Source organism: Schistocerca americana, chromosome 8 (assembly GCF_021461395.2).
Source record: "Schistocerca americana isolate TAMUIC-IGC-003095 chromosome 8, iqSchAmer2.1, whole genome shotgun sequence".
NCBI classification, from domain to species: Eukaryota; Metazoa; Arthropoda; class Insecta; order Orthoptera; family Acrididae; genus Schistocerca; species Schistocerca americana.
In genome coordinates this window covers 150,550,458-150,577,079 of record NC_060126.1, presented here as the reverse complement: position 1 = coordinate 150,577,079, position 26,622 = coordinate 150,550,458, and the positions used below count along the sequence as shown (strand labels likewise).

General features: G+C 39.1%; 1 protein-coding gene and 2 non-coding genes across 3 annotated transcripts in view; 2 read left to right on the top strand and 1 right to left on the bottom strand.

Annotated features, from left to right (window-relative positions):
- LOC124545177 (chondroadherin-like protein) overlaps window positions 1-26,622 on the top strand; it is a 186,021-nt gene that overhangs the window by 116,587 nt on the left and 42,812 nt on the right. The window lies entirely within an intron of this gene.
- On the bottom strand, window positions 5,330-5,402 carry Trnar-acg. Its single transcript has one exon. It is a non-coding gene; the product is annotated as a tRNA-Arg (tRNA).
- Trnai-uau lies at window positions 5,811-5,902 on the top strand. The gene is given in 2 exon segments: window positions 5,811-5,848; window positions 5,867-5,902. It is a non-coding gene; the product is annotated as a tRNA-Ile (tRNA).

The following is a 26,622-nucleotide window of genomic DNA, read 5'->3' as shown; positions in this document are numbered from 1 at the left end:
ATTGCAAGCATTGAATGTTGTCGGCGCGGATAGGTCTCCTAATACAACCTTGCTGCCTGCCGGCTGTTGCCATTTGTCTTTCCATAAGTGAACATCATGTCGGCAAACTCTCGATTCGAATACGTAACTATAGTGTACAGCACTGTATCACGTCAACTACAAGGTCAGTCAGCAAGAGAAGTGAATCGGACGTAACATTACCAATTACTATGGCAGGAGAGCGCGCTCGGGCATGACATATGAGGTACAGTACCACCATTAGGAGAAAACCAAACAGTGTAACAGTGGCTATTAGACTGCAGTCTCTGTAACTATGTATGATCGGATATATGTTCTCTAGTATGGAAACCATGCATTTCCGGTCGTAAGGTCATTAGACTCTCTTCCATCAATCACTGGACTTCGTACACAGCAGAAAAAAAATCACACCCCCCTCCCCACACACACACACACACACACACACACACACACACACACACACACACACACAATATATATAAATTAACTATCCATCTTAGAACTATTTCTCAAATTCAATGATTTGTCGTTTGTTGTTTTATCTCCCTATTACTCCTTCAGTATTTCACTACATCTTTTCCTTCTTCACTCACTTATTTCTGTTCTTAATATTTGGCCTTTTCTGGCACATAAGAACATAAAAATTTCCTCACAAAGATTAACTTGAGCATTTATACATCGACTCACAATACAGCTAAAACTATTAGTTTTGATTAAAGCAGTCCTACTTTATTGAAGTACTGTAATTGCTGTTTATACGTTCTTGAAAGAAGTTTACTTGAAATGTAATTGGTTAATCAATATGCACTTTGTTTTGTGAATAATTTCTCCTGCGGAAGATTTATTAACTTCTGACTTCCATTATGCATTCAAGCAACATGATTCCATTTGATAGCCACTTCTAAATTTAGCAAATTGAAATCCAAGTGGTTCACCTCATTTGTAGACAGGATATTTGGTGTCAGAAAAAATGTTACCCTGCTCAAGAATGTCGTATAGACTTGTTACACATGATCTGTGTGTTTTTACTATCTTAAAACCGAATCCAAAGAAATTGAGGAGATATACATGGTTTTATAAATACATTTGACTGCTACCGAACCGACATTCCAAATGCAAAAGATATTTCTTTGTGGATTTCCTTGAGTGCTTGTCTTCATCTTCAGTAAGCTGCTAAATAATCTTTCTACTGTGATTAAAGTTGCTGTAAAGTCTCTTACATCAGTCTGATAACAACTCCCCATGTAAGTTTGTGCACTAAAATATTTACTACCGCAATGTCACAGTAAATCATTTATACACAGTACGACATAAAAGCCATCGTTTCTCTCTTTTTTTTTCTTCATGAGCACTATCAGTTAACATTTATCATATTTCTGGTTTCAAGTTCAGAATTAGAGTGTACATAACAACCCTGCACACAACAACATAAATACATAAGCTAAATAATAATTTGTTGCAGTGTCCAATGTTCATTTGTCTGTCTGTGGAGTATGATATTCAGAAAGTACCGAAAGGCATATTTTAACAACTCTGCATTGAAATAGTTCTACTAGACGAAATCCTTAATGTAACTAAACCTTATTTGTTGACGTTTATAATGATTAACAGTATTGTATGTATGTGCAAAAAATATTTTAAAAGGAAATAGCTGAGGTAAATGAATAGGATGGTATATGCACAAAGCCTCTGAGCTTTTCCCGTGGCGAAGGACTGGAGGGCACGTGCTGGGACCTCCGCCCGCCCCCCCCCCCCCCCCCCCCCCCGCTTTGGGTACCCCCTGCAACTATCACAGTACCAGCCTCATTGCTCTTTCATCTGTCTCATTGTTTATTCACTGGATCATCTCGACAGGCTATCGGGTTTGCTTTACATTTATTAGTTTTGAAGTTAATTACATAAATGAATGAATCAACTCAATACTACAGGCAACATTGTAAAAACTGTACAAAAAACATTGATATTTATCTTTATTAAAGAGATCAACATGTGAAAACAGATTACAAAATAATAATATGTTTGATAACAAAGCATTTATTATTTTACATTTTAATATTATTGCATTTAGCACACTTGTTACAGACCTTTGAAAGGAACTATTTTTTTTCATTTTCTGCCTGATTTTTTGTTCTTCGATTTTCTGATTTTGGTCATGGATATATTTTCTAATACTGAAATAAATTTTCCTGATGCTTTCCTTCAACCAGGTTCTGTGATTATCTTCTACAGCAGTCGAGAAGTAGTGGTCATTTTACACAGCAGGTCATGCTTGATGTATAAATACGTCGATGAACTAATTGGCTAACATTACTCTTCAGTCTGCGTTTTAAGGTGGTCTTAAAAATCGATTTACAAATCTTACAAATGTAGTTAACATACGAAGATGGCTGCACCCCCCCCCCCCCCCCTCGACGGTTTTTAATTGACACCAAACTGTTAGATTATTTTAAAGGGCTGTTCTTACTGTCCATGGTGATAGCCCTTAAATATGCTTCACATTTTATTTTCCAATCTAGGCTTCGCGCAACGTAGCCTGCAATGTATTCGACAACATCCAACACAAAAGTTGAAAAACTGGTTCCACTATTGCAAGAAAGTCGTCTTCATTGCTTTCTGTTGTAGTTTCAGAATCTAACAGAACTGCTTTTAGCACAGATAAAGTAAATTTATCTTCACTGCTTAATTTACTGTTTGTGCCCAGTCCAAGAAGATCGATTTTGTCAAGTGGTGTTGCTTTTCCACTATTAGCATTGCTGTCATGAAGCTGTTTATGTGTGATTATTTTCATGGCAAGTGGCAGAACATATAGGCACTTGGGTTATCGTCATTGACTCCTCTCCTCCTGATTTAACGGAACAGTCGTTCGAAGAAACTTTCTTCTTTTACACATGGGTATGTACTTCAGTAATTTCTTATGTTGTTACGTCTCTCACATATTGCGTATGCTACTCATAACAACAAGAATACCCATTAAACCATTTTTCCGGGAGCCACTGCGCTCAAATCTATCAGTTCTCTTTCAGGCATTGGATGTAATTATCTGCCTTCTCTAACGTGAGAAAAGCCTCCGCTTCATTTCTTTCGTTGCTGGCTTGTTTCAAATATCTTTCTCTAATGCTTCTTGAGTTCAGAATGTCAAGTAAGTTATTAAAAATGGTGGATTCGACTTTACGTCATCGTCTTCAAACCGTTTATGTTCTTTACATTACAATATTTCAAAGCATCCACAACTCTTCTACTTAACAGTTTAACTGTCGACTTAAGTTTCGTTTTTTTTATTCTTGAACCATAGATGTTTTTTTAATTCGTTTTTTCGATTTCTTGTAGCTGCAATAATTTTTGAAAAAATTCCAGTCGATCGCTCTGCCATTCCAGTCCATTACGCCCTCGTTGTCATGCAAAGAATTTTGCACTAACTTTAGTATGTGAAGAGAAAGCTTACACAGCTGTTATCCGGATCTGGTACAAACCGCCCCCTTGAAGAATACTGACATGGTGAGATTCAGTTGTTAAATGTGTCAACAGTTGTTTCGGGTCTTTCAAATCACAATCAAACCTTTCAAAAGAAGAAAAATTCGATGATGTACCATCGCAAGTGATTGGGGCGACTTTGATGTTCATATTTGATGGACGCTGCAAGCACTGAAATGTCAGCGAATAAATCCGATCACCGGTGCGTAGCCTATAGGTAGTTTCCACAACCAATTGACATATTTTATGTGTAACACTTCACTGGCTATCGGAGCTACATCATTATTTCCGCATCCTAGATCGATGTACCATACAACTTTTTTTTTCATTCCAGCCAATAAGCTATCAAATGGCTATTGCATTTACCATCAAATTGCACACCAAACCATGTTTATTTTTCTACTTTTCTTTGAGCACTTGGCAAACTTCTGACGCATTGTTTTACTGATCCTCCTCTTCAGTTTGTACATAGATACTAGCTAATATGGGACTCGTGATCATCATGAGTAGCTGAAATGAGACAACATGAATTAGTATGATTATAAGCTGTATAACGTATTACAAATATACAGGAACTAATCCATGGTTCGGCATTTTTATATATATATTTTTTAAGTATACTACTCAGCCTCTGCTCGTGGATGAAGACAAGTCCGGAAAGTCTTAAGTACTGCTCTGTTTACACTTGTTATTAGTACGTTTGCTTCTAAATGTCCCGTGTTATGAGACGGACCCCGTCCGCCATCTTGCTCACAAGGAAAGGAGAAAAATAGTGTTGACAGGTGTCTTTCAATAACAGGATTTAAAATTGTATACTGCGCAGGATGCTAAAGAGAGTAGACACTGGAATTCTTCTATGGCTACTTACCAGTCGCCATTCGTCTTCCAAAATATTGAGTGTACTCAATACTCCACGCGGCTGCTACAGTCGCAGGTTCGAATCCTGCCTCGGGCATGGATGTGTGTGATGTCCTTAGGTTAGTAAAGTTGACGTAGTCTAGGGGATTGATGATCTCAGTTGTGAAGTCCAATAGTGCTTAAAGCCATCTGAACCATTTGAACTCCGTACTCCGAGATTCGGACCCCACCCCCTAGCCCCTACAAACAATAGCATGGGCGCCCTTGGATGTTGATAGCTGTAAATGTGGTAGATGTCCTGAACCTATCGATGGACCGGCATCCTTCCTCAAACGTCTTCGAAAACGATAATCGTCAATCTTCTCTTAAATGGGCACTGCAAATAGGATTGTGATTCGATGGTTTTGCAGTTCTCCCTCCTGATTACTCTAACCAATTTTTCTTTCATTTCTGAATATTGAGGAAACAGCTGGAAATTTTTTTTATTCCCATATATATATTTTTAAAGCTGAATAATGTCGATACAAAGTAACAGAAGCATACAAAGCACAACTACTGTCTCAAACGTTCCCGAAAGCCACTGTTTACTTCTATGCTCTGTGGATAGAAAAGCCAAATTTATGAAATGAAGTACCCACTACAGTGCAGACTCTTGTGATTGTTAATAAAAATTTCAACTTCAGGGCTCAGGTTCCTCGCACAGTATTTCCTATGTAAATGCGTCACTAAACTACCACACAGATGACTGCAGCTTTCTGTCTCAATACAAATTTACATTCTTTAGGAGTTCAAAAAAGAATGCGTGAAGTTCCACTTTTTATTCAAAGAACACTATACACCTTCCGACCAATGCACAAGAAGTAAAAGTTGAAATTAGAAAAAGTCTTCATTAATTTCATGAAAAATACATCTAGAGATTAAAATTTATGGGTATCCTACATAAAATTACAAATTTCTTATACCTCCGTGCCATAAAAATAATCGACCCTGCCAGGATTCGAACCTGGAATCTTCTGATCCGTAGTCAGACGCGTTATCCATTGCGCCACAGGGCCACATGGAGTACGAAACATCATTTACCGTTATTAGCAGGGCCATGAATATTAGCATACTTGTATTTCTACATGGCACGTTTGTATTTCTGCTCTTCGCTGGTTTCATTATTCACTCAACACGAAATGCATAGGTTGGGTCTGACTTCACGCACGAACAGCGATGCTCGCACACAAGATGGCGGCTTCACTTTCCGCGAAGCTCTTTCTCCTTCAGGCAACTAACGATCGTAACGTTATATCAGGGCGTTGATGGTGGGGATACAACATTTTGTACACTGTAATTAAACAGTTCACTTGTAAGAACGAAGGAAAAACGACCGTTAATATAATAGTAATTCAATGAACAACTGAGCTCGGTCACGCACGTCACTGTGACTTCCAGCAGTCTGAGGAAACGCTGAGGCCGTAGCTCCAGTGGCGCAATCGGTTAGCGCACGGTACTTATAAGACAGTGGTCGTGAGCAATGCCGGGGTTGTGAGTTCGAGCCTCACCTGGAGCATACTTTTATTTCGGCTTGTCATAGCTCACTACTCATGAACCAACAGTTTCATTAATTTGATACATTATGCAGATCCTAACTGTTGAAAAGTGCGTTCACTTCCTTTTAGGGCAAATTGTCATTTTTACACTAACAGAAAGCTTGTACCTGTATCTCATTTTTTCATAACTGCAACTACAATTGCTTCTCTGGAATAAGCTATGTTCATGGTATCCGAAAGGAGGACAAAAACGTGGATTTGTTAATTTATTGTATTTATAGAAGTTAAAATACATAAGAAGTTTCTTGTTGTGGCCATTTTCGCAGTACTTTTACATAGACTGTAGTTTTATTTTCCAGAACGCAAAAGATGTTTTTCACGTAAAATTACTGCAAATTAGAAGAATATACTAACACTGAACTGTTCACAACTGAGTGCATAAACTACTTCTTCTGGCACTAAATAAGCTTCGGAACTAAACTGCACACATGCGGCTAAATAACTACCACTCACGCAAAGGCGGAAATGGCTATAAAAGATTCTCAACTTTATTGGCAAAGTGATTGAGATGCCCTATACAAATATGGGTTACTAACTTGAATATAATGAATTAGTAACTCGAACGTAGATCTACATGTCGGTATTAATAGCAGTCCTCAGAATTTGTATTTCTTATGTTTTCATGTGTGTGTAGATACGAAAACCACATAACGCTACTACACTACGATTAAAATAACTTTCTAATCGACGTATTTGCCAGTCAAGTTGTAGGAGCCAAGCACACATCTTACCAAGTCTCCACCCGCTAACTTTGTTGCCTTTTTTGTCAGTAGAGTACCGGTACTTGCGAAACTTTACCAAGCAAGGCAGATCCCACAGCGTGCAGGAAGGAGACTATCGCCTAATACACAACTATTTTAAACGAGCTATGTAACACTTTCCGGATAATGGATTGTCTGCATTATCCGTTGGTTTTGGATCGGACCACTTGGCCGTAACTATAATCCACTTCCGAAAGACGACTTGAGACGGAGGGATAAAAACATCTAGAGAATTAATTTTATTATTACAGTTATGTGTAGGAGTATGACTAAGAAAGGACTATAAACTTTGGGAAACACCGGGAAGCATGAAAATGCAATTATCATACAAAATACTGAACTGTGTCTCGCAGAGGATAAGAAGAAATAAGTTAAAGAATAGTTGAGTGCAGCTTGTGGAAAATGGGGGAAAAAAGCTCTGGGGCGAGTATGTCGGCGAACCCAGTACGTTTCACAGAAGCACTAAAATGATCAAAGGTACGGAATGTTCATTCTGAGATGTGTCATTCATACACAGTAATGTAATCCGGTTGAACTGCTGGAGAGTATAAATAGATTGGGGGGGGGGGGGGGGGGGGGAGGCGGATATGCGGCTGTTAACAACAGGAAAACCAGTTGATTCAAATCAGAAATACGATATGAACCACAATTTCTATTAATACAACTCCAATATATGAGGTAGCACTAAATGTAGGTGGCTAGGTCATCAAGCAGTCATCGGTGTTGCGTACTACAGGAAAGTTAGTAGGAAGATACTTCTCAAAAATGTTACTGGATTCTGATGACAATACATTGCAAGCCTTTTCACTGATATGTCACAATTTAAGATAATCAAATAAAACAAAACACCAGAAAGCATGAGAAAGTGGGCCACGTTTTTTCAAACAATGAAGTATATCATTGTTTCATTTTTTCCAATATAAGGTTTTTTTGTTTGTTTTTTTTTTCTAAGAAAAGCAACACAAAAATTTTTGCCGCACATATATAGACCATGGAAAAAACAGAAGAAAATTTTGTCTGAAATAGAGGCAGTAATCTGCAGATTGTTGAAGCTTCCGTTGTGACTTTTTGACGTATTGCGTGTTTACTTTATAAAGTTGTTCGGCTGGCATTATGTTTAATGATTTTCTTCCTGACATTTCTCCTGCACGAGTGGCTGGCATTGTCAAAGAGTCACCTTCTTTTGCAGGCGGCAGAGTGGCGTCGAGCCTGTGGTCCTAGATTACAATTATACTAACTGCGCCAACTTCAGGGGAACTTTCAAGGCCATTGCAGGTGTGGTTCTCCCCCTGTTACCAGCAAAATTTGTTCGCTGCAGCACGGGAATTCAGGATCCGTTTCTCTTGAGGGTTTCTTCATCAAGCTATTGTCACGTTTATGAATTTAAATGGCTTGCCTGGCGCTGATTGTCCGGCCATTCGAACATTAACACCAAGACCATCGAACAAACACTGTATTAAGCATATCCATTACGAGTATTTTAGGACCCGTGACTTAATTGAATGTCAAGAAGTGACAAAACTGCAAATAGTAATTTTTTTGAATAATTATGTTTTTTTGATAAACCGGTTTTCGAACCTTTTCATGTTCATCTTCAGATGATGTAACCTCCAGAAACTATCTGCAGATGAACCTGAAAAGGTTCGAAAACCGATTCATTGAATCAAACAATTACTCAAAAAAGTGATTGGTTATGTAACTTATTTAAAAACGGTATTGGAGGCTGGCTGAGATCGAGAAATAGGTCGTGGCGAAGCACGTGCTTTGTAAGACCAAACGGGATATAAAATCGACCAGGAGCGCAAGTTCTCGCTGTGAAGAAGAGCTACCACGTCTGTTTGTGCGGCAATTCCATTCACAGGCATGGCGCCAGTCTTATCAAGAAAGAAGAGAGCCTAAAGATAAACGGATCCTGCCTATCCGTGATGCAGTGAACGACCGCTGCATTAAAATGGGGACAACCACAAAGGCAATGACTAGGTATGTGTAAGTTCATTAACGAACTAGCTCAAATGAACTGCATCGGGAAAGGAACTGTTCGGAGCGATCTTCCCTCCTCGCTTCCCCTACCCACAGGAAGTTAGGATGCGCGTGAAAGAAGCTCTCCTTCCGTGATAATGAGTACAGGCCTCTCCCAGGACCTAAGCGTTCCAAGCACTGGACTAAGGATGGCGGTTATCGCTGAAACAACCAGTTTCCGTCTACATTGTTTTTTCCCACCATGCTATTTTAACCTGGCTGTTAAAGCCGTTCAAAATAACCTGTTTTTCATTCCTATAATTTCCTGTGATATAGAATCGAACAAAAACTGAAAAAATTTGATTCTCTCAATGTCAACAAACATACAATCAAAATATTAAATTAAGTTGGCAAATAAAAGAAAGTGAGTCGTCCACCGTTCGCTGTTTTTCCCGAAAAGTGGTACGTGGTTGAATACTATATAAAAAAAACACCAGTATTCTCCTGTTGATTCCATTTTTTTTAACTCTGCTCAAAAATTATGCTGTAATCGGGAACCATACCACTATTTGGGTATTACGAATGGGGAGTGCTAAACGTTGAAAACAGATATTCAAGAACTCTGTTTTTCGTGTTAATTTGTCAGTTTTCAAGGCCTACAAGCAGGTAAATGCATGTTACGTATACGTAGGCAGTGTATGAGCTACTTTCTGTTTCTACTGTGTACTATGAACGAATAAATGTTAGGTTTTTATTACTGTTAACGTAATTTCCTTCCTCTTGTTATTTCATAGAAATGGCAGTCAAACTTTTAATATTTTAAATCAAATTAAGCATTGTACTACATTGCTACGTCACTCCGTGGGGGTTGGTATCATTCTGCAATACAATGGATGTCCGGCGACGACAGCGAGAAACTACTGCACAGACCAAGTGGGCAAGTCCTGTATCCTGCACATATACGCTTAGGCCTACCCTAATTAAGGGGACCACACCCTGCCTATCCAACCCATGTTGATTATTTGACTCATTTCTGAAAAAAACTATTTGATGCAGGACCTTAATATTTTTAGTGTATGTTACATGATGCTAATAGAGTCAACTGTACTAAAATCTACTTATCCATTTTATACTTTTTAAGGACTACTTTTTTAAATTTATTAACAAAAAATATTAAGTTTTTTCTGCAGAAAATATTTTTGTGAACTTTCTGAGGGGGGAATATTAATGAATGTAGTACCAGAGGTGGCTTTTTATGTTATGCAGAGTCTCTGAAAATTTCATTCATTTATCTATGATAGTTTCTGATATAATGGGGCATATGTACTGAAAATTTTAGTTTGCGGGAAGCTGACTTTAAAGAAAAAACTTTTGAAATTTGTTACTTACAGTTAATTAAAACTGTCCTGCTGCATATGATGGCCCTTCTTTGGCCTCTAGCATGTCTTACAGCTTCTTTTTCACCTTCCTGCATGTTTGTCTTTCCTTCTTGCCCATATTACTTGCTGGTCTGCATCGGCTATCCTCACTTTATCGCAATGTTGCAGCCCAGTGATCATATTTTCACCAGGATTAATTCCCAGCTTTTTCAGTACCTCTTACTTTCCAATATTACCACAATTGAATGTAATAACAGCATCATGAGCTCCTAGTTTCATTCTATGCATGCCTACAAATACAGCTTTAGGGAGGCGGTTCCAAATTATGCTGTTGAAACATTCATTTGGGTTCTGTGTCTGCCCATGCAGATATTTCCTTAGAAGTTCAGGATGAGCCACGTCTCAGAAAATAGGTTTAATTGCTGTAATAACAGCAGCAGGAAGAGAATGCTGGTGAGAATAAGATTCAGCAGTTGCCTGAGCCCTATTGTATTTGCACCACGAATTTTCTCCTGATGGACACAATCCATGACATGGCTTATCGTCAGTCGAGGACTTACGGAAAAACATCTCTCTTCATTGCCTCCGGAGTTTCTTTATTTCTCCTAATTGCCTGCCCATAGTATACCTGCAAGTTTTCTATAACAACTACTCGCAATCACACTTGAACAAAACTAACCGCGTGTTTGAAAGCGTGTTGTTTGCACACAGCAGAAACGAAAGAATACCGACCGTTGCATTCCAAGGATAGCCAACACACTCGGGAGCAAAAAAAATTCCTAACGTGCAATGTAGGGGATATAAAGATCTAAAATATATGCAGAAAAGTGGTCGTGTCGCACAAACACACGTGGTAGGAAAATGTTCTTTAAATGCTCGAAAAAAATTTTTTTCAGCAATATCTTTTTCAGAGTGCTTAAATAAAACCTTAATCTATCGAAATATGATGAAAACCGAACCACAGTGTGGTTCCCTTAAGCAATGACACGCAGCAAGAGGAAATAGTATCTCACCGCCGCTTTACCAGTTGTTCTGCCATGTGTCTGTTGCTCGTTTCTGTCGGCAGTGTTACTAAACTAGCACTGATCGCTTCTCCCGTTTTCTATAATAACGCAATCTTTCAAACACATGCAAGTTTTACAAATAAAATTACTCCTCTCTAAGAAACGTTTACTAAAAAACGAAAATTTCAATTTTCCGCTGCTGTCATGGCTAATCGATATTTCAGTTTTTACTCGGTTGGTAATAAAAAATAAAACACCTGTTACAACACGGACCAAACAAATACCGAAAAATACCGGTTTTAAGAACTAAAATGCAGGCACCGGTTTTTCCCATCCTTAGCTGGACTCCAACGGTTAACTGTGCGCACAGCTTCTGATCGGGAGACCTAAACCTTTACGACAGTCCACTTAGTTGCTCTGACTCCTTTGCCGTCCTCTCCTTCCCTGATCCTGAGTACATCCCTCATGTCGCACAGTCTAGCAACAGCTACACATGGCACGAAGTCTTCCGATTTCTATTGACAAGTATGGATCAGAACTATGGGGCTCGCAGGTCATGGAAACATGAAAAACCAGTAGATATTCTCTATTATTACACTTTTATATTTAGAAACAATTATAATAGGTATGTCATTGTTTCCTGCCATTTGCTCCTGGTTAACCGTAGCTCAAGAATACTTTCCTGCACCGCGTATGCTTCTCAACGGTTTATCATAGTTCAGACAGTCGTGGAACTCATTGCAACTAACATGCCTAAAATTATATTCTAGGCTCTACACTCACGTTCAAATTCATCCCTGTTACGTGTAAAAAGGGAATACTTTTCTTGTAATTCTTTAGTAAACTTGCACTTTCTTTTAGACGTGTTAGCAATAAGTGGCTTATGAAACACCAGTAACTCACTGAAAACGACGTTACTGTTAACCTCCGCTGGGTGATGGGCAGTGCGGCGAAAGAACGTCTTGCTCAGCGCTCACAACACAGTGCTTTCACTTAGTTCCCTTTACCTACCACGTCAAAAATTGCACATGATAGCAACAAGGATTAGTGGAAGAGCAGTATAAAAACACACGCACTGTGTTTGTTCCTAAGAATCATTAAGCTTTTGTAGACTAATTTTGCTTTCTGATTTAACAGTTCACGGATTTTCTAAGTGCTCTCACTTATTCGTCCTTCGATATTATTAACTATGTGGTTCACTTGAAGTAGTTCATCGAACTATTACAATAAGAATTAGATCTAGGTGCTCAGATGTTACCATTACAGCAACAGGCTCGACTGCAGTACTACACCAACAAAGGTCGGCGAATCTTTTGACAATTCCAACCGGATAAATGTTAGAAAATCACTAAACCTTGGCCGAAGATCCCTAGATGGAAGCCAACAGGCAATCTGTGCTGCCAATTCAACCGATTTTTCGTCAGACCTAACGATTCAAGATCATGGTTAAAGGGGAAATTTTCTTTAACGGCTGACGAACTTAACGGAAACTACGTTCTTCCTTGCTGAAAATTCCGCCTTCAGCTGATCTTTCAACGTAAAATACTGTTATATTTTAAGGTTTCTCACGATAGTGCTGTGGTTTTGTACTAAATACAAGAACGCAGTTAATTTGTCTATTTGCAATACTGCAGAGTGCAAATAGTCTGCCGCCAATTTCATGATCGAGCAGACTTGTTCGACAGTACTCTAACCGAGCAACAATCTTACAAGCGATCAGTGGTCGCGTCTTTAAACAGAACACAGCTTACAGTTTTTCGTGTCTTAGCTGCGTTATCTGTTAAAAATGCCTAATGTATGATTTGACGGCACGTTTCGCAATAAGAGGCTCTAAGATGAACTTCTTAAAGACTGGATTGTTAGAACACGATAGTTTGGTGAATAATTTCCGGAGTACAAGTTTTGTCACTGTATAGTGAGTAGCAATAACAAATATTTATATCTTAACGCTTAAGTAATTACACAAAAGCATGTTAAGAACTGCAAATTGTCAAAATCAATGCGCCTAAAAGTTATTGATTATTGCCATTTTAGTAATACATTACATCAAGATATTAAATAAAATAAAAATTTTATTTTTGAAGCTCCCAACATTAACCGAATATATTGCAGACGGTATTGTTTAGCCAATTAAGGTCACCTTCGAGTGATTTCATTTGGACTGCAAAATTATTATTGGCTATCTAAACATTCAATGGCTGTGTTATGATCGAAGTAAGTAATAATGTACATGCAAAACTAAAGACATCGCACGACTCGCCCTTGTTCGATGCTTGTGCACTCCATTCAGGTTGCTGGCTCCCAAGCCTCAAAAGGGACCTTACCGGGAATTTTGTATTTTATGTTTTCCGAGACAGTTTCGCTGCATCGGCAGACTGACTACGAAGAACTCTACAGAACGATTAATGAAGGTCACGACCTGTTAAAAATCGCTAGAGCCTATGAATCTCGAGGCTGATGATTTTAAATCAGTGGAATGAACTAAAGGCATATACAAATAACTACCTTGAAACTATACTGCTAAATTAGTATATAATTTGTACAAAGGTGGAAGCAATATGGCTTTATTTTCATTTTTGTGCCCTATATTAGAAGAGCTGCGAAGAATCAACAAAAAGTTTGAAGACAAAAATGCTGATCCAAGTAAACTAGATTTATCAACATTAATCGGGGTTTTGGCCTCTAAAGTGGCCATACGTCGTCCAAACATTGACCCCCTAAGAGTTAAGTGTTGAAAATTACTTGGACGCAGAATCTTACCTTTGGTTCGGATTCGTATCAATGGTAAAATGGTGAAATTACAGTTATCTTTGAGCTTTTCATGTGTTCTTTCGTTTATCTGTTAAAAATAACTTACATCAATTTGCTAACTTATAAAAATTTACCGAAGGTCACGAAGAACCTGTAACTCCTCTGGTATTCCATTTTCAGTATTCAAGTAACGAAATATCGCTTTTAGAACTGCAAATGAACACAAACTTTACAGTGTGGTGAGAGGTAGAGTATGAAAACGCAACTCGCAAACATCCCTTCAAGGAATTGTATGGTTTTTCTTTTTCCACTTTATTACCTTATTACAATGCTGAAGTCTATAGGTTTTTTTTACTGTAATGTATGTAATAAAAATCTAAACTTAAAAATATAGTGAAGATAAAGATGGTAATGTAATTTTAAACATACTGCTAGTGCCAAAAGGAAGAGGCTAAGGATGCAACAGTGTAAAAGTTATAAGCTTTCGACATCTACAGCTACCACTGACAACCAAGATTCCAGTACTTAAAGAGACGATTTAGATTTAGCTGTATAACGTTTGAGGTTATATGTGAGATGAAATAAATAAAATCAGTAAAAATTTGTATCTGCTGCCTTTTTATCCTGACGGACTTTATTGACGGAAAATATTTTAACGGATTTTTGACGGTAACCTCCAGCATGGTTAACGGAATGTTAAAATTGCAGACAATACGTGAAAGTGCTTTTTCTCTACGGCACATGGCAGTAACGAGTCAGTTTCTCGTACAGTTTTAGGGAACAAATGAGAGACGAAAAAAGAGGCCATGTATATTCAGGTCTGTAAATAAAATAATCAGGTAGTCATCTATGATTATTTGTAGTTAAGGCTGCTCATCAGAAGTTGCCGTGAATCATAGCTGAGCTTTATAGGGAAGCCCGGAGTACAGGTTCTTGGGTTGGATCCGACTGACAGAGCTTTTATCAATCCACAACATGTAATGGACGTTTTACTAAATGAGCATCCACGACCACTGCAATCTCATTTTTGATTTTTTTTCTCCCAACGAGTTGCCAGCAAATGCCAAAATACTAAAAACGTTAATGAGGAAAGTATTCAGATCTATTTAGAACTTACCTACGTGCCAGTCAAATGCCCGCGTAGCATTAGTAATTTTGTGTTTAATAAACATTGGTTTTTAAGTGGCTCTGAGTTATTTCATGAGAACTCGTCCGTCGTCTCCTTCTCAACCATGCATAAAATATGAGTTGGTTCTCCGGCCCCCTCAGCTCCGAACCTGGGTGCCACAAAATATTTTTATTGTTATTGCAAACGTCTTGTGAGCTTTTGGTGGTACAACAGTTGCGCTTTCGAATATATTTCATATTTCGCGGTTACAGTCAAATTGTCATTAGACACAATTCACGTCAGTGTATGCGCAATTACGCAGCCATAAGAATAATTTTCAGTAATTTAAAATGTTATTTTTGTTGCTGACGACAGCAGTCTTAGCTATTCTCATCTGAATAACCACAATCAGTCGCAGCAACCTGTTGTCCTGTTACTGCGCAACAAACAGTTGACACCACATTCGTTATCTTCACAATCACTCAAGAACAGCACTTCTCCGGTTACAGGTTGCCAGGCCCTTGAAAATTCGGCCCGTAGATACGGTGAAGATGAAATAATAATAATAATAATAAACAGATGGCTAATATTCCTGTAACTCTGCGTTCGAGAATTTAGCGAGAAGGAACAAACGTATGATACACTTAAAATTCTATGTTCTACGTACTGAGGAGTACGGATTTAGCCGTCGATCATAATATGTATTCATATCCGAGGCGTGATGAGAGGTTATTTCGAATCACGTGTATGCTAAGTAACTGGTGACATTAGAGTGAAATTAAGCTTAGAGAAAAGCTATTCTTTAAAAACAATTGTTCCACTTTAGGGCAAGTCCTTTCTAATTAACACGTATACTGATGTGCACGTCATGAATTCAATAATATATCCCGACAAAATTATATGCGTCACTTTTCCGTCTGACTCCACCTCATTGCTGGCATCTATCTCAGTTCAGATGGTCGAACATGGTCTGAAGACAGTTCGCATCTATAAGGCCAGTATTACACTATCAAATTTCTTTTGTCAAAGATTTGATCAAAGATGTGATCAAATATTACGTCAAATACATTTGACAAAGATCTTTGACGTAGCGCTAGAAGGGGTATTACACTGTCATTTTCCGTCAAAGTTCAAGATGGCTGACAACAACTTGTTATGAACCGCAGCAGTTGTACCACAATTGCACTGTGTGCATATGCGGAAGAGAAGCGGGGAAAAAAAAAAAAAAGGAAACATACCTGGGTGAAGCCGTGGGTTTTACGACGACACGATAAAAGCATTCAACAAAACTTGTTACGTGAGCTTATAGTGGAAGACGTCAAGTCGTACATCAATTATTTAAGAATGGATGTGCTCAATGAAGTGTATCTTGATATCACAAAGCACAATATTCGCTTAAGAACTGCTACATCTGCAGAAGACAGGCTCACTGTAACACTCCGATTCCTTGCTACAGGAGGTTGGGTTAGGTCTCCAATCTTCGTAATCTATTTTTGTATTCAGCGTGCCTCACGTAAAGCGCCTCATCAGCTTCATACATCTCTATTAATTTTGTAGTTGTCGGCACACACCAATTGTATTTACTCGCAATGTTTTTAAAAACACTACAGACGACAGAATGCAGCGATGCTAGCACTCCATGTGGTAACATGTCTCATTGCAGTGAACAGAAGACAAGCGACTTCTTTGATCAAATCTACAGCGAGGCCCCAGATTTGATCAAATATTGGACGACATTTGACAAAGTTCCCTATTACACCATCAACTATCTTTGACAGAGATACTGGACAAAGATATTTGACAAAGAAATTTGATAGTGTAATACCGGCCTAAGGAAGTTCCCACGGCTTATTTAAAATCGCTGCACTGTACTTCTGACATAGTTCTGCCACCTGGATAATGGTGGAGCTCTGAGGAACATTCCAGCTACGCTCTGAAAACGCAACGGCGCAGACAGTACTGATTAAAAAACACTGTCTGCAATCACGAACGTCACAGTTTTTTAAAAATATTTTTCGAGGAAGTATTTTATAAGAAATTCAAATAAAACTGTGCCATATGCTTTCATATCCAACACAAAAGAAGAGTACCGGAAGACTACCATCGACTTTAACTTATTATGGGCTAGAAAACTAAGATGAAAAAATTCGACAAATAACACAAAACTGCACATCGTCTATCAAAAATGTCACAGAGTTTTGAGGGCAGAAAGGAACGGGGGTATAAACTTAACTCTTGCTAGCAAAAGTGTTCCATTTGAACACTGGCTTCCTTAATATTTATTTATTCATTTTCCCTTGACATGCACAATACTCTTACAATGGTGTTGTTAGGGTGTAATATGTGAACAATTATTACAAGGCCATCCAAGTTTAAAGCTTACAAATTAACACTGGGAAACTTACGTAATTTAAGTTTCGTTATGACTTATTTATTCTTTTCAGACTTGCGTAAAAATGCTATAGTTGAGAGTTATCGCTAAGCAAGCTCACTGCTTCCGTGAACAGTTGCAGGCGAGAGAAAATTTAGTGTGCATACTATAACCCATTCACGTCTAGCATGGAATGATTGCCAGCACTAATAAGATTGCCGCCGAAGGTATGAGCCAAAGCCCATTGTGAATTATTGTCTTAATTAAATTTTAAAAATCCAAATTCACAAATGAATGTGGTTAAATGAAATGCGGGCAGTTGTGGAGTGTTGGCTCTAGAGCATTTCAAGAGTAAGATGTTGAAATGATTTCTTTCGTTTCCCCCCGTCTTACAATTACAGGTATATCTAAAACCAACCACCCTTGCTGTGCAGTAACCAGGCCGCTTTTTCCGCCGTGACACCCACAGCTGCACTACATCTCAGCAAATTTGGCAGCTGCAATGGAGTTTCCGATCGGTGGACAACGTCCAATATTTCATACACTACGCTTATCACTCCAGAAGTAAACTACTAGCTCCCTAGCGCACTACAGCTGCACCTGTCGCGCATTGATACACTGCCTCATTTTACTACGGGAGTCAGACGTCGCTTTTGAACACTGCCGCGCGCTTATTCTTTACTCAATAAAGCCCCGCACGGTTCTGAAGTTAGCTGGTGTTGCTTGCTCAGCCAAAGAAGATGTAAAGAAAAAAGGAAACTAATACCTACACAAGTGGACATGCTGCCTCATGCGAACAGAGTAATTGTAAACGTACTTCTTTTATTGTATTTATCGGCCTCAGAGACGGAGCATGGTCCATAACCAGTTTCTACTTCTCAACAAGTCATCGACAGACAATCCCTTTAAAGAAGAAATAAAGATGAGGACAGTAAAATGCGAAGAAACTAAATTATAAAATCAGACTAACCGCTATTCACTGTTCGACGCACCTGAATGCTTTACGTACTAACTCGTCTAGAATATCTGAACATGTCGGGTGAGGACCACAAGGTAAACAAATGACAAAATTATAGAATAAAAAAATTAAAATATAAGTTTGATTGTTAGATATGGCCTTCTCAAAGCGAAATCTCGTAGTAAACAAATTACAAGAAAACTAGGCAGGTAAGGTAGCGGCCACAGACGTGGTTAGTGACTGACGAACTGGTCACCGATGATCACAAGTGAATACAAAACAGTCAGTAGTATGAAATGACTTTTAAATCGGCATACAATTAAACAAAAAGGAGAGATGGCAATAAAAGAACCACAACAAAGTAAAAAATAAAAGGCAGGACTTAACAGATCTTAAAATATTGCGTGTAGGGCTTAGTCACGGAAATTGCTTTGTTCATTAAAAAATTGGAAGCTGTTCCAGACAGCTTCATTTAGGAACGTACTGACATATCTAGATGTTAATCATGCGTCCTACTTTATGCCCGCATTTTCTAAAACGAGAATCAAGAGGTCTCTTATTACTGCTTGTGTTACAATGTTCTCTAAAACAGGCATCGAAAGATCTTCGGCGTACATAAAATTTAGAACAAGAACCACATTTTATCTTAGTGTATTTGTTATGAACACTCTTTCGCTACGCCGTATTTTATCCCAAAGTTCATTACCAATAAAGAAAACTATTCTAGTTTTCTTCTTGAGGAAAGGTCTATTAAGTTAACCCAACGATTTATTTTATTATAAATCTAGTCACGGCCACAAAAGTTTCTTAATCAGATAATTAATTTCGGTCAACGACGACTATCTTCAAACCTGGCATAATCCAGTTTACATCTTGTCTTTAAACCGCCAACATATAGACGTCCATGGTACAGAATTTTCTGTGTGAGTGTGACTGCACCATCTACAGGGTGACAAATTATTGAACTGTATGAAAAAAACGTAAATTAGTTACAAACTACGGCGTGCACACACTTTAGGCGATATGTAAAAGTCACTACAGATGTTCGGATTTAGGTTATGACATGTTCGATATGCCTGCCATCAATGGCGATGATGCGGCACAGACGAATAGCGAAATTCATGACCCGCTGAAGTGTCACATCATCGATGCTGTCGATGCTCCTGAATAGCTGTTTTTAGCACAACAATGGTTTTGAGGCTATTGCTGTACACCTTGTCTTTAGTACAGCCTCACAAAAAGGAGTCGCACTTGTTCACATTCGGAGAATATGGCGACCAATCTAGGCCCATCCCAGTGGCATCTGGGTACCCCAGAGAAAGAATGCGGTCCTCTGGGACCTCACTCTCCTGCTTCGATGGGGTCGAGCCCAGTCTTGCGTGAACCACATCTTCTCGAAATCAGGGTCACTTTGGATAACGTGGATGAAATAATCTTTCAACACTTTCACGTCCATCAAGGAATATCGCACCGATTATTCAGTGAGTGAACATTGCACAGCACAGTCACCCTTTGAGAGTGAAGAGGCTACTCGATCGCGAAATTCGGATTCTCAGTCCCCCAAATGTGCCGATTTTGCTTACTGACAAACTCATCCAAACGGAAGTAGGCTTCGTCACTAAACTGAACCGTGCATGCGCATACTAATTCCCATCATGCACCGCGGCCAATCGTGCAGTTTAGACGTCCTAGCGCAAACCGTTCAGAAATTATGACAATAATTGTGACCCTGTATATGTGCAATGACTCAGGTCTGAAGACGGTCATCTTTGACCGAAATTAATTACCAAATTAGTAAACTTTGATGGTCCGTGACACGATTTATAATAAAATAAATATTTCCTTGATCGCTGTGGAAGCTTATTGCAAATATGTTGCAACTCGATAATACAATGCATTTATTTCTCTGAGTTTCTCGTTTATCAGATACATGCTTGTCCGGTTAATTAACTTCTTATGTATTTTTATGTTCGTGTGTCATTGCTACTTGTTTTAATATGGCATTTTACGAACTACAAGACGCTTTAGATTATGTGAAGCATCTTAATTTTCAAGCAGTTTTTAAAAAAAATACACATTTTTGCCACTTTTGTTATTAGATTGCAAAGCCAGGCTAACAAAATTTTTAGTTTATAAAACTGAACTGACCTTTAAAATCTCTGAAAATAGTCATCTGAACTTTCTTCTTCTTCTTTTTCTTTTTCCTTTTCGTCATCATCGTTGTCCTCATATCTATGATAGTCTTCAATGCCGCAGAGTGCTTTATTTATGCCGCACTTCTTGAAAGATTTGACAATAATGTCTTTTCTCACTCTAGGCCACGATTGTTTTATCCACTGATACATTTGCTTGATTGTAGGTCGTTTTAAAGCTCCCTTCTGGGTGAATTCATGTTGGGTTTGATCCATCATACATTCGTTCCATTCCTCTCTCATATACACTTTAAATGGTTTATTTTTCGAGACATCAAGAACTTGATGTCGTGAAGTAAGACCTCTTGGAATAACAGCAAGCTATGTATTTCCCTCCCTCAACTTCTCTTTCACAGAATTTTTTTAAATGGCTGCTAAACTGATATAGCACAAACAGATACTTCTTCAATAAAGCACCTTTCCTTCTCCCCACACTCTGTTAATCCATAATTTCATATCAGTCTCGTCCATCGAGTCGTCGTCATGTACGCGAACAACAACACATGACGGTGTTTCAGAAGGTTTTGACATGGTTTTGCGACTGAAATTGATCATTGTATTAAGTTTAGTAGCGTCAGAACAACATGAAAGGACAACCGTGTAGTGCATTTTTTCATGTCCCCTTGTTTTTATACTTACAGTTTTAGCACATTTCATGGCAACAGTTCTGTTACTTGACACATCAGATGTCAGAGGAGTTTCGTCCATATTTGCAATTTGCCTTAGTTCCACACTGGTTTTCTTCCGATGTTGAATAATAAAGCGATGGAAAGATAATATTTTCTCTTCATACTCTTGTGGCGTTTTCTGAGATATTTTGGCTTTGGTCCCCTTCATGAAATTGTAACACCAATGAACTCCACCGTTAAAGACTTTTAATTTTCCCTGTAATGCTACTTTACGAGCGTATATTTGAATCGTTTTCGTATTAATTCCAGTACCATTGTGGCAGTGTCTTAGAGTCCATTTCAAAACGCCATCTTCCAGTTTTGGCCATTTTATGTCCAATCCTCTATTTGCACAGTTTTTTCAGTTCTTCTTTACTAGCCCGTCAATCGGGAATGGTTTTTTCCATGTTCTTCTGCATATGCTCTTAGTTTCAATTTATAGCCCGCATTATATGAATACCTTTTATTTTTTCCATTACGAAACTAGCTACTGACAAAAAGAATGTACTTTTAGCGATAACACAAATCATTTTCAGCTCAAGCTGACTGGCACCGTAGACTGCAATGACGCGTCGCAGGCTAGACAGTGTTCTGGGTTTGTGGTGGGAGGACGGAGGCAGACATTGTTAGCAAGCTTGTGAATCACCGCGACTCATGTTCGTCGTATCATTGCATTGCTGCTGCCAGTCGAATCCAATGTTGGCAGGTAAAGATAGGTTTCCCACGGCGTCGAATATATGGCCATCTGGAGACTGGCGGGAATTTGAAATCAAATATTGGACACTTTTGTATTAATTTAGAGTATAAGACGCATCTGAATTTTGGAGGCAATTTTGCGAAGAAAAATGTGCGTCCTATAGTCCGTAAAATACGGTATATCAGACTCCTTATACGAAAAGACTTGAGAAAGTAAGTTACATATGCTGTCCCACGATAAGACAATTGCGCAGCAACAGTGGCGCATCCTCAGATGAGAGTACATATTCCGGGTTTCCTGGAGAGTCAGTTCTACTGCGGAACGGGAAACATGTGCATCACAGTGTGCGAATGGAATGATGTGGTAACTGTAAACGTCTTCCGGAGCTGGAGTACGTGGGATGGTACACTTCTTGTTGGCAAAACTTCAAATTTGCACATAGATTCACTATGAAATTCTCGTGGTATGTGAACCAAGTGCAACGCCACGTCCAGCCACAGTGGAATGGTGCAAGCAGTTTTACCAAGGCCGCATGGACGTGGCTGATGCTAATCGGGGAGGAAGGCCCTCCACATCGACTACAGACGAATATGTCCAGACAACCGAGGAACTGATCCGTAGTAATCGCAGATTTTCGAACGATGAGGACATTCACACATATTTATCTGTTTCCGGAAGGCTTTTGACACTCTACCACACAAGCGACTCGTAGTGAAACTGCGTGCGTATGGAATATCATCTCAGTTATGTGACTGGATTTGTGATTTCCTGTCAGAAAGGTCACAGTTCGTAGTAATTGACGGAAAGTCATCGAGTAAAACAGAAGTGATTTCTGGCGTTCCCCAAGGTAGTGTTATGGGCCCTTTGCTGTTCCTTATCTATATAAATGATCTGGAAGACAATCTGAGCAGCCGTCTTCGGTTGTTTGCAGATTACGCTGTCGTTTATCGACTAATAAAGTCTTCACGGTAAATGATGACAGCCAAAACAGTTGCAGGATAAAGATTTATTAAAATTCTTGACCAAGGTTTCGGTATACATAAATATACCTTTATCAGAAGTAAAAAATCTAAAATTACATCCTGCAATGGACATTAATAAAACAATTGTGCCAAAGGTGTCGTCAATAGTTAAGACAGTTACGATAGTTCATAGGCGAAGTACTGGTGCTAAACTGTGTTCTCATTGACCCTGTGTCCATAATCATGTTGTACAAATGGAGATGATGTCTTAACTATTGACGACGCCTTTGGCACAATTGTTTTATTAATCTTCATTGCAGGACGTAATTTTAGAGTTTTTACTTCTGATGAAGGTATATTTACATATACCGAAACCTTGGTCAAGAATTTTAATAAATCTTTATCCTGCAACTGTTTTGGCTGTCATCATTTGACATGAAGAATTTCAACAGTTGCTGTTTCAGCCATGTTTAAAATCTTGGACTAATAAAGTCATTATAAGATCAAAACAAACTGTAAAACGATTTAGAAAAAATATCTTAATGATGCGAAAAGTGGCAGTTGACCCTAAATAACGAAACGTGTGAGGTCATCCACATGAGTGCTTAAAGGAATTCGTTAAGCTTCGGTTACCCGATAAATCAGTTTAATCTAATAATCGTAAATTCAACTAAATACCGAGGTATTACAATTACGAACAACTTAAATGGGAAGGAACATATAGAAAATGATGTGGGAAAGGCTAACCAAAGACTGCGTTTTATTGGCACGACACTAAGAAAATGTAACAGACCTACTAAGGAGACTGCCTACACTACGCTTGTCCGTCCTCTTTCAGAATACTGCTGCGCGGTATGGGATCCTTACCAGATAGGACTGACCGAGTACATCGGAAAAGTTCAAAGAAAGGCAGCTCGTTTTGTATTATCGCGAAATATGGGAGAGAGTGTCACAGAAATGATACAGGATGTGGGCTGGAAATTATTAAAAGAAAGGTGTTTTTCGTTACGATGGAATCTTATCACTAAATTCCAATCAATAACTTTTTCCTCCGAATACGAAAATATTTTGTTGACACCGACCTACATAGGGAGGAACGATCACCACGATAAAATAATGTAAATCAGAGCTCTTACGGAAAGATATAGGTGTTCATTCTTTTCGCGCGCTATACGAGATTGGAATTATAGAAAAATGTGAAGGTGGTTCGATGAACCCACTGCCAGGCACGTAAATGTGATTTGCAGAGTATCCATGTAGATTTGAACGTAAATACGTTTTCAGGGTAAAATAATTCAACATCTTCGTGCGCTCCATTAATTCCTCTACCGTACGTATTACAGTATGACCGTATCGTCGTCACAACGATTAATATTAGACTATTTCTTTCTTAATCTCCGTGCGCTGAGTGAATAAACTATTTTCAAAATCGTTCATCAAGATTTCGTTCGTTATGCTCCGCGGTCTACTACCCATAGCTTCAGTTTGTTTTGATAAATGTTACTATCAAAAGTGAAATAACTGAATCTGACAGACGGCTCTAATACCTCTATGAACTCAGTTTCTACTCTTAACTCATAATGTTGAAGCAAAAATGCGTCTAATACAAAGAATCTCGCCTTTTGGTACATGTGAAAATAGACAAAAAATGCGCGAAGAAGGAAGTATCCTAATGAGAAGCAAATCGGTAGATCTACAGACAAACAAGTTATTACAAGTTCAGAAAAAAATTGGATTATTTATTCAACAGAAAAAGCTTCAGAAATTGAGCAGGTCAATAACGCGCTTCTCTGTCTCTGCCCATGTTAGAAGCAGTTATTCAGCTTCATAATGATTAATAAGAGCTGTCTAATTGGCGAGTTAGATCGTCAAAATCCCGAGCATGTTGGATGGCCCACCCATAATGCATCAAACATTCTCAATAGGGGAGAGATACAAAGACCTTGCTGGCCGAAGTAAGGTTTGGCAAGCACCAAGACAAGCAACAGAAACTCTCGTCGAGTGTGGAAGGGCATTATCTTGCTGAAATGTAAGGCCAGGGTGGCTTACCACAAAGGGCAACAGCGGATGTAGAGTATCGTCGACGTACCGTTGTGCGGTAAGGGTGCTGCATATGAGAACTAAAGGTGTCCTGCTATGAAATGAAATGGTACCCGAGAGCATCAGTGGTGGTTGCCGGACACCAAGGTGGACGACAGTCAGGTTGGTCTCCCACCGCTATCCGTAGTGTCTCCAGACACGTCTTTGCCTCTCATCGGGACTCTGTTCGAAGCTTGTAAGGTGGCTATAATTTCCCACCTTACAAGCACCCATCCACATACTTTGCCATGATCTACAAACACAATTAGGTACCATGTGATAGGTTGTACACCGCATATATGTATATATAAAGGAGACTGACATTGTCACGTATGCCTCATAAATAATTGTTAACGCTTATTGCATGAGTGTCTTTATTATCATACTAGTAGAGATTGGAGCAACAGTGGACATGAAGCGGCAGGCGGATCTCAAACCCTGGGTGGAAGGCTTAAACACAGGAAGTAGCAAGACGGACGTTGGGACACCTGAGCGCTGGGGCACAATAGAGTCGCGACCGGCAGGTATTGTAGCCGGACGGGAAGGATTATACTTCGGAAACTACGAAAAGATTGGACGCAGCTGAGAGGAACGAAGAAGTGTCACCTCGGAAACCATGGAAGGCTGGGTTATTTCCCAGAATTTTTACTCAGAACCGTACCATTGTACGAGTATAGGGTTTTCCTCACAAACATTCAGCGCTGGACGACAAAAGACTAAAATATGGATGGTCGGCGTTCGGAAGAATCTGTAGAGAAGGAGAATATTCCGTGGTTCTGGAAATATGATTTTTTGGAATTACGAGGGAGGGGAGCCGAGCCTTGCTGGGAGGTCAGCAATGGAGAGATGTGGTCTTTCGTTGTGAGCGCCCATGTGTGACGGTCGTTCGATATCAGCTTTGTTGGTACAGACGGACTTGCTGTCTTTGCTCTCAGGAGAGTTTATAGTTAGATCAGTTAGACACTGTACTGTTGCGAACCTATACGATTCTGGACTTCACCACCGGGTTAGAAGTCGTTGCGGAGTATGCAGCGTTCAGTAATTGAGAGCACTTCCTCTGCCTATACTTACGTTGAGACATTATCTGAACTCTGTCCTTGTGGGTGGGAGTTCGCGTTTCTTGTCTATAGAACACAGAGAGGAGAAAGTTTTAGAGTATATTAGTCAGAGGATCGCCTTCTGCCGTCCTAGTGTTTGAAAGAGTTTATTTGTGGCTGGAGTTCTTCCATCATGGCAGACGAGTACGAGAACCGTCGCTTCGACGCACCGGACGCAGTACAAACGGCGATACCGCAAACTGCTTCGGCTTTTTAGGGCTATAAAAGCTAAACAGCTGTGATCAGGTTAGTTTATTTCCACTGAGGTTCCACACCACCGTAGATCATCTTTGGACGTAGTATGTTCTAGTGTTTGGTACGTGGATGATGCCAGTCATTTTGCGTTATTGATATTACGTCGCGCAGTCGTAACAACGGGCAGACACGGGCAATTGGTTAGTAATTTTACTTAAGAAATGTAAACTTTGTAATATTAAGTTTTTTTAATCTACAATAAATATACGAGGGCCGTTCAGTAAGTAACCTCCGGTTGATTTAAAAAAATACACCAAGTTAAATAAAAATATTTTAATATATACATCTTACAACTACATCTTTGCACTATTTTTCTACATAGTCTCCATAGCGATTGCGGCACTTATCGTATCTCTTGACAAGCTTTGAAATTCCTTCTGCATAAAAATCACCCGCTTGTGCCTGGAGCCAGCCTGTGGCCGCATCTTTGAGCTCTTCG